Source organism: Nerophis lumbriciformis, linkage group LG06 (assembly GCF_033978685.3).
Source record: "Nerophis lumbriciformis linkage group LG06, RoL_Nlum_v2.1, whole genome shotgun sequence".
NCBI classification, from domain to species: domain Eukaryota; kingdom Metazoa; phylum Chordata; class Actinopteri; order Syngnathiformes; family Syngnathidae; genus Nerophis; species Nerophis lumbriciformis.
Window position 1 is genome coordinate 37493606 of NC_084553.2, and position 20497 is coordinate 37514102.

General features: G+C 42.6%; 1 protein-coding gene across 1 annotated transcript in view; it reads right to left on the reverse strand.

The window, feature by feature from the left end:
- csmd1a (CUB and Sushi multiple domains 1a) overlaps positions 1 to 20497 on the reverse strand; it is a 1090750-nt gene that overhangs the window by 672302 nt on the left and 397951 nt on the right. The window lies entirely within an intron of this gene.

A 20497-nucleotide genomic window follows, 5' to 3' on the forward strand; every position in this document is an offset into this window, starting at 1 on the left:
CACAACCTTTTTTGCTAATAATGCTAATAAAAACAAATTTTTTCACATCTTTTTTTACACAAATTACAAATAGTACCGACAAGTATACTGATAAATACTGGTATTGGTATCCATAAAATCCCTTTAGTATCTATTCCTATCTAGCGATGATAGCTGGGGTGTTTATGCCACAAAGTTTTAACCAAAAACAAACTTTTTGGGGGATTTTTTTGTCTTTTTTACTTGTTTGTGAATTACATTGCCGTGTGACGGTCATCGTTATTTTATCTTGCATCTGTCTGCTGATGGTTCAGCTGCTGTGTGCTGTCAATCATTATCACGTTAGCAAAAAAGGCGCGGCAGCAAGCCAATCAATGAGCTTGTGGGAGGTTTAAAGGGACAGGCTTCAGACTGAGCAGCCTTGTTCCTCTTGGCACTAGTGTTTGACTCGCTTCCATTCAATAGCATAACATTATATTTGGATGTTAAATCATGCAGGGGACAACAACTGCCTTTTGAAAACGTGGAGGGAACATGTCCCCCTGAACCTCCCCAAATTAAGTCACTGACATGCTGTTCCTTTTCTTCTCCCTATTTTTTTTTACCTACCATAATTCTTATACAAGTTGACCTTTGTCTGGCCTTATCGTTTATGTGTTATTATTCTCTAATTATATATGGGTCTATTACAGTATATACTTCCATTACAAAACCTTTAAAATAACACATAAAGAAGATGGTGTGAAACTATCTAAAAAAAGTCTGTGATTAAGGTCACACACAAAAAAAAGTGAAAAATTAAGCACTTGCGCCTTGGATATGAAATGCGATGCAATTATGCTTCTTCTCTTTTTTGTTCAATAAAATCATGGATTATTTTCTTAGATATAAAAAAACATCTTTAAAATGTCAGCCTTGTTTTAAGATAAATAGCAATTTTCTTTTTGCAGAATCCAAAAGGTTATTTGTTACTTTTTATGCACGGCAGCACCCAAAAATATGTCTAAACCCGCGGAAGAGCATTAATCATTTGGTTTTCAGAGAGCAAAAAAATCAGATTACTGCGAGATGTTTGTGGCTTCTGAACTAATATCTACATGTGTTCTAGCCGTGAAGTATTACACTTATTGTAGCAAATAATCAGAGCATGTCATTATTTTTTTTAGCTGTGGCCTTTTATTATTGTTTTCTTGTATTTGTGTTACTTGCCCTGTATATATTCTCTCTTTGCATATGAAAAACAACTTGCATCAGTTAGTTGTGTGTGTGTGTGTGTGTGTGTGTGTGTGCGTGTGTGTGTGTGTGTGTGTGTGTGTGTGTGTGTGTGTGTGTTTGTGTGTGTGTGTGTGTGTGTGTGTGTGCGTGTGAAGCTTGTCTGTAGTGTATACCTCTCAGTGTGCATGACAGTGAGTCCACCCCAGGGTGAGGTATCTGCATGTGTGTCTATGTGGCCTATTTTTAGGTGAATCTCAAACAGAATGCATCATGGGAAAATTTCCAAGTTCAACCAAGTGTGTATGATTTTTTTTTAAACCTTTTTTGTAAGTCCTTTTTTTCTGCTGTCCTTCAATGTATTGCTCTTTTCATTCCTTTTGCTCCCTCATGACTAATACTTTTATTTGTGGTTTTCTTCTTGCTGGTCTCGGTCTCTTGGTGTTCCGTCGAGGAATGAGCATTTCCAGACATGTCCTCAAATGTTTCATCAGGAACATTAACAACAAACTATTAGTTCATCACTATTATTTTTCAGATTCAGTAACATATACAAGTTTTTTTTATAATTAAGTCTTCAGTCTGAGAATAAATCACATACAATTTAGAAGCACATTTTGAAGAAAGAAGGGAATATTTTTCCAATAAACTTTTGTAAACCTCACTTTTACAACATTATTCAGTCCCTCTGGGATTTCACGTGCTTTTTTGTGATTGTTGCGGCCTAAAATGCCTGAATTTTCAGAAACCTTTTCAGTAGGGATGTCCGAAAATATCGGCCTGCCGATATTATCGGCCGATAAATGCGTTAAAATGTAATATCGGAAATTATCCGTATCGTGTTTTTGTTGTTGTTTTTTTTAATTGTTTTTATTAAATCAACATAAAAAACAATTAGTCCACCAACCCAAAAAACCTCCCTCCCCCATTCACACTCATTCACACAAAAGGGTTGTTTCTTTCTGTTATTAATATTCTGGTTCCTACATTATATATCAATATATATCAATGCAGTCTGCAAGGAATACAGTCCGTAAGCACACATGATTGTGCGTGCTGCTGGTCCACTAATAGTACTAACCTTTAACAGTTAATTTTACTCATTTTCATTATTTACTAGTTTCTATGTAACTGTTGTTATATTGTTTTACTTTCTTTTTTATTCAAGAAAATGTTTTTAATTTATTTATCTTATTTTATTATTATTTTTAAAAAGTACCTTATCTTCACCATACCTGGTTGTCCAAATTAGGCATAATAATGTGTTAATTCCACGACTGCATATATTGGTTGATATCGGTATCGGTTGATATCGGTATTGGTAATTAAAGAGTTGGACAATTTCGGAATATCGGATATCGGCAAAAAGCCATTATCGGACATCCCTACTTTTCAGAAAGGTGTGGCAAAAGTTAACTTATTTTTTTCAATACATTTAAATTAACTTGTGATTTTATAAATTTGTAATCAATGTTTAAAGTGTTTATTGTATTCTTAACCTAAGGGATTTACTTACACTGTTTTACTTTTTTATACTGCACAGAATTAGATATATAAATTGCAAGGCAGTAAAAGCACATACTTAGACCTAAAATCCATTATAACTGGTGAAATAGTAATAAATGATTGTATATATAGAAAGAACCACCTCCGAAGGGTCTTTTATTGTCACTGTCTGCTCTTTCGTCCACAATTTAACACATTCAAGGTGTATGTTTTACAATTGAAAAAATGTTTGCCTTTCTCAAACATTCATACATGTTCCAAAACATTTACCCCTGCATGTTAAAAGCATTTGTGAACTGTAGAGAGCAACCTATATGGGTAATTTGTGTCCGTAAATGAGAGACGACGAGAGATTATCAGCACAATTCAACATATTGATCATGAAATGCCTCTTTAATAGGCAGGCATTGCAAATAAGAGTATATTCTTATGTGTCTTACCCTGAATAAATAAAGATTAAATACATCTGCATATATATGTACAGTAAACTTGGAAGTAAGGACGCCAGTGTGCCCCTTCCCTCTGCGTAGCCTCCCACAAGGCTTGTGTGCACCGGCAAATATCCTAGGTCCGCGTCGCAGAACGCACAGCTGTGATTGGTCAGTTTTTGCCAAAGACGGACCCTGAACAAACACCAGCAGGCTTTGCTAGAAATTTACAAATTATTGTAAATGGAAAAAAAACAGTGATTAAACATTTGCATGAAAATGTATACTTAATTCCTCAGTGCCCTATAAAAAATAATTACTCAATGTGTGTTTTTCAGCTTATTGTGTTGTTGTTGTGTCCAGAAGAAGTCACAAAGTACGACACTCTTTTCAACTTTTGTCAAACTTGTATTAACAGGTTCAATTCTTACACATATTTTTTTCTCCCAAGTCTTTTTCTCTCACAAACACAACACTTCTCGCTCTCCATCAATAATCTTTCAGGCACGGTCTATAACTCTGAACATGACCATACAGATTAACACCGGCATGATAATTTACAATAGTTGTTGAACAGTTGTATTTACATGATAGCTCTCTCCAGTCCCGAGTCCCAAACGGCCGAATAGCATTGCAAATAATTACAGCGTCCTCTGCCGCGACTCGTTCAGAAGTTGCACAGTCCACCTTCGCGAAAATATTTTCCTCTGGTTTTTAAGTCAAACGTCCAAATAAAGTAAACTGATGATTCTGAATGATTAGTTCCAGTGTAGACAAAGATGTAGATGTTGTGGTTATAGTCTACCGTCACTCTTCACAAGAAAATAATAGAGTATCTAGTCTCGATAGCTGCAGTTCCTCCTTCTGGAGACACTGCCCCTTAGAGTTTTGGAACAGAATTAAAAGTCTCACGCCATCCCTCAGGGAAGAACTATAAGTGATGCGAGATTATACACCAGGCTTTAGTGCTGTAGGCCTGAGGTATGCGGCAGTACAAAAATTTGGTATTGTTGGACGTTACTGTTCCTTGACAGTTGACGCCATTTAAAGGGGAACATTATCACAATTTCAGAAGGGTTAAAACCATTAAAAATCAGTTCCCAGTGGCTTATTATATATTTTTTATATTTTTATATATTTATTATTATAAGTTTTTTTCAAAATTTTACCCATCACGCAATATCCATATAAAAAGCTTCAAAGTGCCTGATTTTAACCATCGTTATAAACACCCGTCCATTTTCCTGTGACGTCACATACTGAAGCCAACACAAACAAACATGGCGGAAAGAACTGCAAGCTATAGCGACATTAGCTCGGATTCAGACTCGGATTTCAGCGGCTTAAGCGATTCAACAGATTACGAATGTATTGAAACGGATGGTTGTAGTGTGGAGGCAGGTAGCGAAAACGAAATTGAAGAAGAAACTGAAGCTATTGAGCCATATCGGTTTGAACCGTATGCAAGCGAAACCGACGAAAATTACACGACAGCCAGCGACACGGGAGAAAGCGAGGACGAATTCGGCGATCGCCTTCTAACCAACGATTGGTATGTGTTTGTTTGGCATTAAAGGAAACTAACAACTACGAACTAGGTTTACAGCATATTAAATACATTTGGCAACAACATGCACTTTGAGAGTGCAGACAGCCCAATTTTCATCAATTAATATATTCTGTAGACATACCATCATCCGCGCTCTTTTCCTGAAAGCTGATCTGTCCAGTTTTGGAGTTGATGTCAGCAGGCCAGGGAAGCTAGGGTCGATATTCTTCTCTTGATCATCTTCGGTGGCATAAGGGACGGTGTGAGCCAAGACATCCAGGGGGTTTAGCTCGCTCGTCTGCGGGAACAAACTGCCGCCATTGCTTGCCGTGCTACCGAGGGCCTTTGTCCCTGAATTGCTCACACACAATGGGGGTCTGGCGGCAGATTTCTTTGACTTTATCGTTGGAAATGCATCTGCTTTGAGTGTCGCAGGATATCCACATATTCTTGCCATCTCTGTCGTAGCATAGCTTTCGTCGGTAAAGTGTGCGGAACAAACGTCCAATTTCTTGCCACTTTCGCATCTTTGGGTCACTGGTGCAACTTGAATCTGTCCCTGTTCGTGTTGTTACACCCTCCAACAACACACCGACGAGGCATGATGTCTCCAAAGTACGGAAAACAGTCGAAAAAAAGGAAAATAACAGAGCTGATTTGACTCGGTGTTTGAGAAAATGGCGGATTGCTTCCGGATGTGACGTCACGTTGTGACGTCATCGCTCCGAGAGCGAATATTAGAAAGGCGTTTAAATCGCCAAAATTCACCCATTTAGAGTTCAGAAATCGGTTAAAAAAATAGATGGTCTTTTTTCTGCAACATCAAGGTATATATTGAATCTTACATAGGTCTGGTGATAATGCTCCCCTTTAAAGACACATTTGATTGGCCAAAATGTGGGGGGTAAATGCTGGCATTGGACAAAGTTGAGGCTGCACATAATTGGTTGAATTTGCATGAATTGGCACAATTGTGACATTGCAAAATCCTGGAGGGACTGATTATTCTATTGTTAGTCATAAGCTTCTATTATTATGACAGTGCATGGTATGCTGCTTGCTTGGTTGTTTGTTGTTGGTTATATTTGTCTCTGCGATTTCATTTTGTTTTGTGCCTTTGTCTGCTTCCCGTTGGAGTCTTGAATGAATGCAGTACCATTGCTTTACTTAGAGCACAGCACAGCACATTTGCTCCCAGTCGTTAGCTAGTAGTGTTTCAAAGCACAGAGGCAGGCAGCAGCATGGTTTCTGTGGTTTATTTGTCTAACTTGGACTATGATTCTTTCTTGCTTGACGCAGTCTGCTGCATGTCCTGTGGTGAGGTTTTTTTCTGTTTTCTTTGGCTGTATCTCCCTGCCATTCGTTATTTTGACACTTTTACTTTTGTGTTGTGCTGCTTGTTGTGAGCTACCTTTTTGTTATTAAAGACAAATTGAACCTGCTGCGAACATGTCATCCCATCCTGGGGTCGCGCCACATGCTTGCAGCGCCAACCGTGTCAGAATGAACCAGTCAAAGAGTGACCCCGCGTTGGCATAGTGACACCACCATGGCAAATTGGACTTTGAGGATCCTAAAATAAATGGAGGTTGTATGCAAGCTCTATCAGCCGAAAGGAATTAGAGTCCATGATGTGGAACGGCATGATTGTCCCCATCAATTTGATGGACCCCAGCGCCAGTGCTCAAGCAACTGCCCATGCTTGACGCAAACAAAACCGACTCCAGCAGTTGCCCCATTCAGGTCAGCCAATCTAAGGTGCAGTACATTTCTTCACCTGTGCAACTGCAGCCCAACGGGCAGTTACTCCGTCCTACCTGCCATGATCCTACCTGTCTGCTTTTTGTTGCAGGGCCTAGTTTCTGGGTCACAGTGAGAGCCACCTTCACGCACATCTGAATCCCATTTCCCCCTAACTACTTAAGCTCTCCCGGGCATTCACTCGGCGCCAATAGATTTCTGATGGTTCACCCTTTCAGTCGTGTTCATCTGCTCTGCTTTTACTACATTCATGCTCCTTGTTTCCTGTGGCTTTGCTCCGGAGCTGTTGTGTCGTGTTTACCCTCTCCACACACCTTTTGTGTGTGTTTTATGTATTTTCACACCATTTGTGTTCATCCTTAGTTATTTTTCTCACTCCTTCTTTAGTGCGCTTTTTGTTATTATTCTTAGTATTTCTTCTCTGAGTTAGGGTCCTATTCCCGCAAAGCCGATCGTGACACTACCCTTCCGCTCCAGAGTTCAGATCATCCCTTGCTACTGCTGCCATTTCACACAGGTCTAAGGTTAAATCACCTCCGACTGCAGCAGCACGCCAGACCGAGGTCAGGTCACCATCAACAACAGTTTCAGCCCTACAGCAGCTCAAAGTCCAGACCTCTACAGTTCTGGCCCTCTAATGTTCCTGCTCTACAGCAGTTCCCAGCCTTGCTGAGTTGTCAGAGTGGGAGTAACATTTGACCTTCCTTTAGTGCCTTACCGTTCAATGTGAGCTACATCTTGTTATCAAATACTTTATTGAACCTACAACCAATATGTCATAGCATGCTATGCAGAGCCAACCGGAACCAAAAAGTTAGAAAAAGTTTGGTATTTTGTATTTTAATATCCTCTCTTAGCTTTGCGTGTCTGTCTCTTTTATTTTAATTCGTGTTCACACACTACTGGAACATTGACAATCTCTATCGAGACTGAAACGAAAAAAAGCAATAACAAAAGTCTACTATATCATTTTGTACTAGCCACGCCAATCTTTAGTTTGTTATCCAATAACCTACTATCAGGTGGTTTATAGCGAAACAGTTTGCACTTTGCTACATTGTCATCACTATACAAATTAACTGACTAAAATGTGTGTTACTTTTTTTAACTTCAAGCAAAGACTTTGGATATAATTCTAAAAAGACTTAAAAAGCCTCATAGTGTTTATTCTCTTTGGTATTCTGTGCCTGCGCTCTAGTTTTCACTGCAAGCCTTCCTCGTCTCTCGTCTTTCTCTCCCGGCCAGAAAAGTGTTTGGTATTCTAGGATTGTCTGTCTCTCGCTCTTCTTCTCTTCACTCTACTCTGTTGCTCCACTCTTTCTTTGCTCCTTTTTGACTCCTCTTCTCCCAACACCTTTCCTCGTATGCATCATAATGCATCATCCTTGTTTCTCAACCCTTCTTTCCCTCGTCTCTGTCGTCTTTCCCTACAACCTGCTTTTTATCATCCTCTATTTCCCTTTAAACCGTGCATGCAGAGGTATTCAGCCCTGCGATATACTGTAGACCTCTTCCAATGTCTGGTTGTTATTCTACAGAGCGAGTTACACGGACTCATCTTACATACATGCACACATGCCTTATTATGCATCTCCTGCATTTAATTTTCTGCTTCATCTGCTCAAAGCCAATGTACCGGATATTCTGCGTATCATACACACTCATAATCATGTAAAAACATGCTTGTACATATAAACTGCAAAGCAGACATGCATGGTCGGAATGGACTTTGGAAAAAAAAAGGAGTGTCATAGTTTTTACACAGAGTGCCCAGGGTTCTATGGCTGTGGAATTTAGCAGTATGCAAAAATGTTTGTGGGCCATCTATTGAATTACTGAATATGTGACTCTAAAAGATACAAAAAGAGAACCTAGAATTTACCGTAAATTAATTCTGAAAAAAAGGGCAGCACGTTGGAAGAAGGGTTAGTGCGTCTGCCTCACAATACGAAGGTCCTGAGTAGTCGTGAGTTCAATCCCGGCCTCGGGATCTTTCTGTGTGGAGTTTGCATGTTCTCCCCGTGACTGCGTGGGTTCGATCCGGGTACTCCGGCTTCCTCCCACCTCCAAAGACATGCACCTGGGGATAGGTTGATTGGCAACACTAAATTGGCCCTAGTGTGTTAATGTGAGTGTGAATGTTGTCTGTCTATCTGTGTTGGCCCTGTGATGAGGTGGCGACTTGTCCAGGGTGTACCCCGCCTTCCGCCCCATTGTAGCAGAGATAGGCTCCAGCGCCCCCCGCGACCCCGAAGGGAATAAGCGGTAGAAAATGGATGGATGGATAATTCTGAAAAATCAAGTGTTTACTGGAAAATAAATAGAATCCCAAAACCAGAGACACATTTTTAAAATGCAGTTAAATGCGATTGTAAACTTGGTTTAATTAGAGCCACCATTTGCCACTAAACTGAACAATTTGTTTTACTTTTATCCAGCAGTAAAATTGTTTAGTTAGGTAGTTTTCTATGATATGACTGAAATGGCTGCATCAAACAATTAACAGGTGACATACAGACATTTCATCGTAATTCAAATTACCGTATTTTCGGAGTATAAATCGCACCGGAGTATAAGTCGCACCTGCCGAAAATGCACAATAAAGAAGGAAAAAAAACATATATAAGTCGCACTGGAGTATAAGTCGCATTTTTTGGGGAAATGTATTTGATAAAACCCAACACCAAGAATTAACATTTAAAAGGCAATTTAAAATAAATAAAGAATAGTGAACAACAGGCTGAATAAGTGTACGTTATATGACGCATAAATAACCAACTGAGAATGTGCCTGGTATGTTAACGTAACATATTATGGTAAGAGTCATTCAAATAACTATAACATATAGAACATGCTATACGTTTACCAAACAATCTGTCACTCCTAATCGCTAAATCCCATGAAATCTTATACGTCTAGTCTCTTACGTGAATGAGCTAAATAATATTATTTGATATTTTACGGTAATGTGTTAATAATTTCACACATAAGTCACTCCTGAGTATAAGTCGCACCCCTGGCCAAACTATGAAAAAAAACTGCGACTTATAGTCCGAAAAATACGGTACACACAATATGCAACATTTAACATGTCATGGGATTACATATATAAAAGAGTTATCACATGAAGGAAATCAAGAGTAGTATTTATTCATTTATGGAATAAGCGTAATTTGAAATAACTTTAATGAAAATAATATGGCCTGACCACATTTTATGGCTAAGCGTACTTAAAAGTCAAACGATGATAAAGCTGCTTGCCGCTGTGACTGACAAAGAAATTAGGATACTGGGACAAAACCAGCTATGCTGCTATGCAACACAGTTACCTATAACTTATGTCATGTTGTTCTTATCTGGACCACAAACTAGTTGAGGACGAATCAATATAACTACCCAAGTAGTAAACATACCAAGTGCAATTCAGTTTGCCTCTAAAACACTAATCTAATCAATATTCAGCTAATCGATGATTATGTCAATGTTAAGTAACAAATATTAGTCAATTCTGATTGGCCTTGCTACTTGCAGCTACTTAGTATAGCAGCTACAGAGTCTATCAGCGATGTGCAGCCCCCTATTAGCGCTTGACTAAAACCTGACACAGGAGAATAGCCTCAATTAGAAATTTGCCAAGGGAGGAATGCTCGAGATGTCAGATTGTATATGGATAGACTTTGGAAGCAAGCCCCCGCCTGAGCTTGATAATAAGGCTTCCCTTGGATGGGAGCTATGTGTTAAAGATTTAAGGTGTGAGACGGAGTCACGGTTAGAAAGCCACTGAGCGAAGGCCAAGGGGGGGAAAAGGAAGCATGCACATGAAAAATGAAGCGAGGGCAGTTTAAAACCAACTTTTAAAAAATATATAAACACCTTATTTAGATTTTTGACTTTTTAAAGATTGGATAAACAACCACCACCCTCACCGCACTGCGACCCCGGGGTGACAAGCCGTAGAAAATTGATGGATGGATGGATTACCATACAGTAGGTAAGGTTGTCTTTTGCCTCATTCCTGTGAGAATCCTGCATGTGACTGAAGCATTAAGGAGTGGGTCTATCCAGGGCTAGCTGCAGTGTGCTCAAACAGCCACCACGTAGCGTATATGAGCAGATAAAACCGTATCATCTCTTTCTCAGACGTACCAGGTCAGTAGTGCATTCTTTCGCATTCGTTGCTCATGCCTTAAGAGAGTGATGAAGCAAAAACTAATCCAGACCCACTGTATCATACACAAGGCCGCTACTCCCTATATACAAAACATGCGCTGTGCGTAGGGCTCTACGATCTGTGGGGGCCCTGTTTTGCATGAACAAGCACATGTACAATGTCAGAGAATGAATGACAGAGGAATGCTAACGCAAATGTATTCCTAGCCCCTCCATGCATGGAACATGCAGCAGATGACACAACTTTTTTTACGGTCTCTGGTGGTGCACACTATTAGTGCAGGTCTGGTTTTTGGAGATACAGGAATCACATTTCTGTCTGAGTTGTACCAGGAACAGCAGATGTGTTTTTATTATGTTAAATGTGTTAATTTACACTAAAAACTAATTGTTGAGCAATTTCTCGTTAAGCTGTTCGAGTACAAACCATGCATCAATAATATACATAAAAGTGTCAACATTTAGCCTGATAATTTCTACATACTAAATTAAAGTTAAAGTACCGCTGATAGTCACACACACACTAGGTGTGGTGAAATTACACTCTGCATTTGACCCATTCCCTTGTTCCACCCCTGGGAGGTGAGGGGAGAAGTGAGCAGCAGCGGTGGCCACGCTCGGGAATCATTTTGGTGATTTAACCCCCAATTCCAACCCTTGATGCTGAGTGCCAAGCAGGGAGGTAACGGGTCCCATTTTTATAGTCTTTGGTATGACTTGGCCGAGGTTTGAACTCACAACCTGCCGATCTCAGGGCGGACACTCTAACCACAAGGCCACTGAGCATGTTAAATAATCAATCAATCCATAATCGGAGCCGGCGGTTTGCACACAAATTGTTTGAATTTGTAGACTATAATGTAATGTACACTCCTCTCTGAGCTGCCACCTTACCGTGGTAGAGGAGTTTGCGTGTCCCAATGATCCTAGGAGCTATGATGTCCGGGGGCTTCCATGCCCCCTGGTAGGGTCTCCCAAGACAAACAGGTCCTAGGTGAGGGATCGGACAAAGAGCAGCTCGAAGACTTCTATGGAAATGCAAGAACCGAGACTCAGATTTCCCTCGCCCGGACGCGGGTCACCGGGGCCCCCCTCCGGAGCCAGGCCCGGAGTTGGGGCACGATGGCGAGCGCCTGGTGGCTGGGCCTGTCCCCATGAGGCCCGGCCGGGCACAGCCCGAAGAGGCAACGTGGGTCCCCCCTCCAATGGGCTCACCACCCATAGCAGGGGCCATAGAGGTCGGGTGCAATGTGAGCTGGGCGGCAGCCGAAGGCAGGGCACTTGGCGGTCCGATCCTCGGCTACAGAAGCTAGCTCTTGGGACGTGGAACGTCACCTCGCTGGGGGGGAAGGAGCCTGAGCTAGTGCGAGAGGTAGAGAAGTTCCGGTTGGATATAGTCGGACTCACCTCAACGCACAGCAAGGGCTCCGGAACCAGTTCTCTCGAGAGGGGCTGGACTCTCTTCCACTCTAGGGTTGCCAGCAGTGAGAGGCGACGGGCTGGGGTGGCAATTCTTGTTTCCCCCCCGGCTCAGAGCCTGCACGTTGGAGTTCAACCCGGTGGACGAGAGGGTAGCTTCCCTCCGCCTTCGGGTGGGGGGACGGGTCCTGACTGTTGTTTGCGCTTACGCGCCAAACAGCAGCTCAGAGTACCCACCCTTTTTGGATTCACTCGAGGGAGTACTTGAGGGTGCTCCCCCGGGTGATTCCCTCGTTCTACTGGGGGACTTCAACGCTCATATTGGCAACGACAGTGAAACCTGGAGAGGCGTGATTGGGAAGAATGGCCGCCCGGATCTGAATCCGAGTGGTGATTTGTTATTGGACTTTTGTGCCCGTCACGGATTGTCCATAACGAACACCATGTTCAAGCATAAGGGTGTCCATATGTGCACTTGGCACAAGGACACCCTAGGCCGCAGTCCTATGATCGACTTTGTAGTTGTGTCATCGGATTTGCGGCCTCATGTTTTGGACACTCGGGTGAAGAGAGGGGCGGAGCTTTCTACCGATCACCACTTGGTGGTGAGTTGGCTGCGATGGTGGGGGAGGATGCCGGACAGACCTGGCAGGCCCAAACGCATTGTGAGGGTTTGCTGGGAACGTCTGGCAGAGTCTCCTGTCAGAGAGAGTTTCAATTCCCACCTCCGGAAGAACTTTGAACATGTCACGAGGGAGATGCTGGACATTGAGTCCGAGTGGACCATGTTCCGCACCTCTATTGTCGAGGCGGCTGATTGGAGCTGTGGCCGCAAGGTAGTTGGTGCCTGTCGTGGCGGTAATCCTAGAACCCGTTGGTGGACACCGGCGGTGAGGGATGCCGTCAAGCTGAAGAAGGAGTCCTATCGGGTTCTTTTGGCTCATGGGACTCCTGAGGCAGCGGACAGGTACCGACAGGCCAAGCGGTGTGCGGCTTCAGCGGTCACGGAGGCAAAAACTCGGACATGGGAGGAGTTTGGGGAAGCCATGGAAAACGACTTCCGGACGGCTTCGAAGCGATTCTGGACCACCATCCGCCGCCTCAGGAAGGGGAAGCAGTAAACTACTAACACCGTGTATGGTGCGGATGGTGTTCCGCTGACCTCGACTGCGGAAGTTGTGGATCGGTGGAGGGAATACTTCGAAGACCTCCTCAATCCCACCAACACGTCTTCCTATGAGGAAGCAGTGCCTGGGGAATCTGTGGTGGGCTCTCCTATTTCTGGGGCTGAGGTTGCTGAGGTAGTTAAAAAGCTCCTCGGTGGCAAGGCCCCGGGGGTGGATGAGATCCGCCCGGAGTTCCTTAAGGCTCTGGATGCTGTGGGGCTGTCTTGGTTGACAAGACTCTGCAGCATCGCGTGGACATCGGGGGCAGTACCTTTGGATTGGCAGACCGGGGTGGTGGTTCCTCTCTTTAAAAAGGGGAACCGGAGGGTGTGTTCTAACTATCGTGGGATCACACTCCTCAGCCTTCCCGGTAAGGTCTATTCAGGTGTACTGGAGAGGAGGCTACGCCGGATAGTCGAACCTCGGATTCAGGAGGAACAGTGTGGTTTTCGTCCTGGTCGTGGAACTGTGGACCAGCTCTATACTCTCGGCAGGGTCCTTGAGGGTGCATGGGAGTTTGCCCAACCAGTCTACATGTGCTTTGTGGACTTGGAGAAGGCATTCGACCGTGTCCCTCGGGAAGTCCTGTGGGGAGTGCTCAGAGAATATGGGGTTTCGGACTGTCTGATTGTGGCGGTCCGCTCCCTGTATGATCAGTGTCAGAGCTTGGTTCGCATTGCCGGCAGTAAGTCGGACACGTTTCCGGTGAGGGTTGGACTCCGCCAAGGCTGCCCTTTGTCACCGATTGTGTTCATAACGTTTATGGACAGAATTTCTAGGCGCAGTCAAGGCGTTGAGGGGATTCGGTTTGGTGGCTGCAGGATTAGGTCTCTGCTTTTTGCAGATGATGTGGTCCTGATGGCTTCATCTAGCCAGGATCTTCAGCTCTCACTGGATCGGTTCGCAGCTGAGTGTGAAGCGACTGGGATGAGAATCAGCACCTCCAAGTCCGAGTCCATGGTTCTCGCCCGGAAAAGGGTGGAGTGTCATCTCCGGGCTGGGGAGGAGATCTTGCCCCAAGTGGAGGAGTTCAAGTACCTCGGAGTCTTGTTTACGAGTGAGGGAAGAGTGGATCGTGAGATCGACAGGCGGATCGGTGCGGCGTCTTCAGTAATGCGGACGCTGTATCGATCCGTTGTGGTGAAGAAGGAGCTGAGCCGGAAGGCAAAGCTCTCAATATACCGGTCGATCTACGTTCCCATCCTCACCTATGGTCATGAGCTTTGGGTTATGACCGAAAGGACAAGATCACGGGTACAAGCGGCCGAAATGAGTTTCCTCCGCCGGGTGGCGGGGCTCTCCCTTAGAGATAGGGTGAGAAGCTCTGTCATCCGGGGAGAGCTCAAAGTAAAGCCGCTGCTCCTCCACATCGAGAGGAGCCAGATGAGGTGGTTCGGGCATCTAGTCAAGATGCCACCCGAGCGCCTCCCTAGGGAGTTGTTTAGGGCACGTCCGACCGGTAGGAGGCCACGAGGAAGACCCAGGACACGTTGGGAAGACTATGTCTCCCGGCTGGCCTGGGAACGCCTCGGGATCCCCCGGGAGGAGCTGGACGAAGTGGCTGGGGAGAGGGAAGTCTGGGCTTCCCTGCTTAGGCTGCTGCCCCCGCGACCCGACCTCGGATAAGCGGAAAAAGATGGATGGATGGATGGAATGTAATGTACAGTATATACCAGTGACGTGCGGTCACTAGAGGCAGGTGAAAAATGTAAAAAGAAAACAAACTAATTAAATTGTTATATGTATTCAGTGTTTATACTATAAAGTTATTTTCCATTTAACTTCACCAGTTTTCGATTATTTTTATTCAAAATCGCTGAATTTTCACATTTCCCGTTCAAATACTGAGAAGAGACGGTGCGGTGATCAGCAGCCAGTTGAGGCATGTCACTCAGTTGTGCCTCACCATGGATTGCGGACTCGGCTAACTGCTGGCCTGCTGTGCAGTGAGACCGTATTGCTATATGAACTATATTATACATTTCCATAGTTTAGTTAGCTGAGGTATATAATGTACAGTGTATTTTGTCAACAACTGTATGTGTGTAACGTATTTCTTGTGCTGAGCAATCATAAAACTGCTGCGAAGACGCACTGTGTGAGGCTCGCAGTAATCCCGCCTCCTGGTGCCGGTTAATGCACCCCCGCCGCAGAATGCACCCCCCGACGGGAGCGCCACGTCAACCAAAGCCCACACCCAAACCCTCCACGTGCAAGACCGAATCCACCCAAAAAAAGTCACTTAACAAGAAGCCAAAAAGTGCAAAAACAACAATGCTCGCCCCGGAGGAGCCGTGAACGACTGCAGGGACACAACATTAGGTACACCTGCAGACTGCAGCACGGATTTCATATTTCATTCATTCACAACTCCTCCAACACGAACACCACTGTTCCCGCACTTATAAGTAAAGGTAAGACCATAATAAAGTTTTTTTAATTACATGTGCTTTTTTGTGTGCTACAGTTTGTATGTGTAAAGTTAAAGTTAAGTTAAAGTACCAATGATTGTCACACACACTAGGTGTGGTGAAATTTGTCCTCTGCATTTGACCCATCCCTTGATCACCCCCTGGGAGGTGAGGGGAGCAGTCGGCAGCAGCGGCACCGCGCCCGGGAATAATTTTTGGTGATGTAACCCCCAATTCCAAGCCTTGATGCTGAGTGCCAAGCAGGGAAGAATGCTGGTATAAGCTTTTAAACATAACTCGTTAACTGCTGCCAATCAAATGGTGAATAAGATACTCTTTAGGGCTCATATGTTTGTAAATCTGACTGTGATTAAGTCAGTGCCTCACCAGCCATCAACCTCACCGCACGTCACTGGTATGTACAGTATATCTAATTAGACCAAGTTGGCTAAAAACACCAGTTTGATTATGTGACTGACAAGTCATCCTCTTTTGTGAAAGATATTTTTTTTAACATGACTCAACATCACCATTCATTAATTTGCCTCATCATTGTTATACTGTAGTGTGTAGACCATGTCCTAACCCATAAGCTACCTCAAATGGTGCCATGTGACTTTGAAAACACTATTTCTGAATGAATACGGCCAAGGAAAATCAATAGTATCTCAGCATCTGTCGCCTCACATAATCTCCTTCATGCATCATCAACTTAAGTGTTTAACGACAAGTATGGCATCCCACTCATCCGAGTGGGCGTCCCAAGGTTCAGTGCTCCATTTAAAGTGGGGCCAGCAGCATTGCAGGGCTGAATCGAGGCCCGGGGTGCAGAATCAATGAACCAACCTTGAACCTGATTGCCGGGCCATGAATAAGACATTATCGGTTTCCTAAATGAATGGCTCAATGTTTTCACTTTCTCACTTAAAAATCACGAGTCAATACATGTAAGAAATGGGGGTCATACAACATACACATAATAGATAACTGCATATAGGAATGTCACGTGAACAGCTGAGGGAATTAATCATAGTCAATAAGCGTACATATCTTAAGACACAACATGCAGGACACTCTTTTGCTATTCAAAGCAGAATTCCCAATAAATTACGTTGCACAACTCGGCTTTGTAAAGAAGGGTTTGAATAATAATTGTATTTCTTGTCTAGGAGAGGTGATTGTTTAATATATACAGAGTTAAAGGGTAAAATAAGTGCCCAATGCACCTAAAAACTATGATAAATTACCATAACTTAATTCATCTTGAAAGAGTGTGTAATACGCTCTCATATATTGGCATTTTCATAAATTCTTAGAACACTTTATTTTAATAATTGTACTTTGTACCTTTCGTTTAGTCCTACTACATATTTGAGAATAAACATTTTATAATTGTGAAGTGAAGTGAAGTGAATTGTATTTATATAGCACTTTTCTAAAGTGACTCAAAGCGCTTTACATTGTGAAACCCAATATCAAAGTTACATTTTTAAACCAGTGTGGGTGGCACTGGGAGCAGGGGGGTAAAGTGTCTTGCCCAAGGACACAAAGGCAGTGACTAGGATGGCGGAAGCAGGGATCAAACCTGCAACCCTCAAGTTGCTGGCACGGCCGCTCTACCAACCGAGCTATACCGCCCGGTTATGCTACAATTAGACTATATATTGTAGCTTATGGACTGTATTAACAATACATTATCATGTAAGTACTTTTTAAACAATAAGTACTGTAGTTGTGAGATAAAGTTTACAGTGTAATTGTGGGAGGGCCGTGTATAATGTGTTGTATTGTACTATACTGTTGTGTTTAATGGTCTTCTACTGTACAGGTGTATAAAATTAAATAAAAGTGTATTTTATTGAAAATGATGTCATTAAATGGTGGCCTGACCTACTAAAGGTTTGGAGTGTACAAAAACACGCGCAACCTTGATAGCACATGCAAAGCTGAACTATAAGCTCATGAGCAGAGGATTGCATTGCTTAAATGAGAAAAATAGCAAACTCAATCTATTTAGCAAGTCTGTATTCATATACAGTATATGCAGAATATATGCTGATTATCAGAACAATGTGATTTATCAAAGCTGAAACGTTTTAGTGTTTAGTGTTTTAGTACATACAAACCCAGAGTGGATCAGCACCAAAGTGTAGCTATGGCATGTGTTAAGATAGTGAACTTAATGGAGTTCTTCCCTACAGTGTCGGTTCCCAATAGGGGGGCAGTTATGGAGAACTGGTTTCATGAATTTGGCCTGTGACCAAAGGTTCAACAGGTTTGATTGTCCTGGCACCGGGGGGTAGTGAATGATCTAACCTCTGTAGCCCCTGTCTGAGGTGCCCTTGTGCAAAGCACCTTTCTTAATTGGGTACTGGAAAGCTGCCCGGGCTCCAGTGCCTAATGGTCAATGCTTGCAGAGATGAGTTAAACACATTTCATGTACTGTGTGCATGTACTGTACATGACAATAAAACCAAAGGGCTGTAACATTGTCCACATTATCAAGTTTGATGTGATGTGATATATTTAGCTTCCAAGACTGGCCTTTCCTCTAATCCATAAACACAACTTTTTTTTGTGTTATTGGGCCGAACAAGCCAAGGACATCTTGCAGAAAAATGTTGTATTGACTTTACAACATCGGCAAGGGGGGGTTGATTACCAACACAACCCTCGATACGAGCGTGTGTTGGTACACACAATCCAATACTCTCTGTCACCTCTGGCATCCCTACATGATCACACACACACACAGTAGGACGGTTGACATTGCAGCCTTGATCAATGTAGCCAACTACCGCTTGCGTCAGTAGCAACAGAGTTCCGTGACATGCCGGCATCCTGCGGCGTTGCGGTCAATACAAGTTAGCCTTTCAACAACTCACTAACAAAAAAACACACGTAGACAAATAAGTAGAACCTGAACATCAAACATGACAAAGTCATTCAATATGCCGTGTTTGCTTAATGAAACATCACCCACTGACACAACTTTACTTTTTAACTTTTTACGCCCAGTGTCCAATGGATGGAAGGTTGATACTGAGTTGATACTGCCTACCTCTTTCCTAGGTTGATCCCCCTGCTCGCTGTCTTTAAGGGAGGCATCATACCAATGACTTAGGCTCTTCACAGGCTTCTCAGAGACTTTTGGATTGGATTCCTCACCAATGTGGAAGCAATGATCTGCCAGTTTTCCTTCATTAATGAAGGGGTGAAACAGGAGTTTCCAACTCCATTTAGGAGATCTGTTGACTTGTTTTGTTGTCTGCTGGTTCCAAATCAGCCCTAAAGTCATCCATCAGCTCAAAGATGTAATTGCTGAACAGATGACAGGTGTACTTGTTTTATTTCTGACAGAAATATGTTGACGTGCGCACGGACGATTCTCTCTCCGCCTGTCTGACCGGCTCCTTCTGGCTACAATGACTGTGGCACAGCTATTTATGTGTAACGGTGCAAGTTTGCACATACTTTGCAAACAAAATTGGAATGCAAAAACAGCAGCCATTTGAATCTCCTTCTCCCAGTATTGTTACTTTGCCAATTTATGGGATGTGATCCTTGTCGCACGACCTTAGATCAGTTTTGCGTGTGCTCTCAAGTATGCACGTGTTAAATTAGAGCTGTCACGCGATTACAATATTTAGTCACGATTAATCGCATTATGTTCATAGTTAACTCCAAATTATTCACAATTAATTGCAGATACAAAACAATTTTATCATTAGGTCTACCCTAGACAGATCATTTTCAAGTTTTAACACTATGAACAAACAATTAATTAGCTTTATTGAAATGTGTTTTAAACATAGTTTTTTTAAACAGCTCAACACAAAAAGGACAAACATGATTTAATGACAATAATTTAAAAAAATGCCCAATGCGTGTTGGTGTCTTGCCAGATTTTGTATTCTTTAGAAATACAGAATTTGTATTCCTGCTTTAGGAGCACTTGCATTCAGAGGAGGAGCTACACTTCCATGTTTAAATAACAGTTTCACGCATAAATAACACAAAGTGTGGATTGTTATGATCATGCTTTAATTGTCGAATATGTTTGGTAATATCTATCTATCTATTTTCTACTGCTTGTCCCTTTTGGAGTTGCGGGGGGCTGGAGCCTATCCCAGCTGTAAACTGTGATATTTCTATCTGAATAAATGCTTCTGATATTCTGTACATTACATGTTGTACAAGTTAATGGTCTTCATATTTCTGCATGGCAATTTTTCCACCTTCCTTATTAATTAATATAATGCAATATTCAGCCTGCTAATCATTCTGTAATTTAGGGCTTGAGCAGAACATGTTATAAAATAATGTACACATATTCCTTAACTGGTGTACTAGCATTTCTTTAGGTGCAAATAACACAGAATAACATTACAAAACATTTCTGACAAATAGGGAGAGGTACCTTTCACGTATAAATCGATACGGTACTCCTGGTACCTGGGAATCGATACCAGTACTCAACGGTACCAATTGTTGGTACTTTTGTGTGTGTTCATGTGGTAAAAAATGTTTTATTTGGCTAATAATGAAATCTTAAAATGTTTACATGTAACATATTTGTTTCTCTTTATTGATCGATCATTAAATATTTAGAACAATATCCAATTATCAGAATCAGAATCAGAATCAGAATCAGCTTTATTGTCATTACGCAAGGTAACGAGATTGAGGCCATTCCATACAGTGCGATGTGTGCATGCTAGAAAAACAATGTGCAAATATATAAAAATATAAAAAATGTAGAAGTGCAATGAATATGGTGTGAAATGAATATATACATGAAAAAAAACCAAAAAAAAAACAGGGTGGTTGGTGGAATGGGTTATTGCACCGAAGAGAAGGCAGTTATGAGGGACAATGGGGCAGTCCGTTCAGGAT